Below are 455 nucleotides of genomic sequence, written 5' to 3' on the forward strand. Positions count from 1 at the left end.
TCTGTGTCGCTGGCGCTGGGAGTTGAAGACTGAAGCTGCTCCTATTCGGCCATCTTGCTCCCATGTCATATATTTTAAAATGGTCTTGAGGTTTAAAATTGAACACAGCCAATACTAAATTAAATATTTCATGGAAAAGGGTGGATGCTTCACTGAGATAGACTCTCTAACTCAGGAAAATAGGTATGTGTATTAATAAATATGGGCCATCATTAGCTCTGAATTTTTTTTTCTTTGTTAGATGGTAAACTTAATGATGGCAAGATATCACGTATCTTTTTATTTTTCAGTGATGTATTCCCAAGACTAAGTGTTATGACAGCAATTACAGGGTCAATATTTGTTCAATCTTAGCAAAAATACCAACGTATAATCAAAACTAATTTTATAACTAAGAGTTTCAATAATATTTGCTAATTCAAAGTGAAACAAAATCTTACTGCAATGCNGAGATG

This window comes from Theropithecus gelada, chromosome 1 (assembly GCF_003255815.1).
Source record: "Theropithecus gelada isolate Dixy chromosome 1, Tgel_1.0, whole genome shotgun sequence".
Taxonomy (NCBI): Eukaryota; Metazoa; Chordata; class Mammalia; order Primates; family Cercopithecidae; genus Theropithecus; species Theropithecus gelada.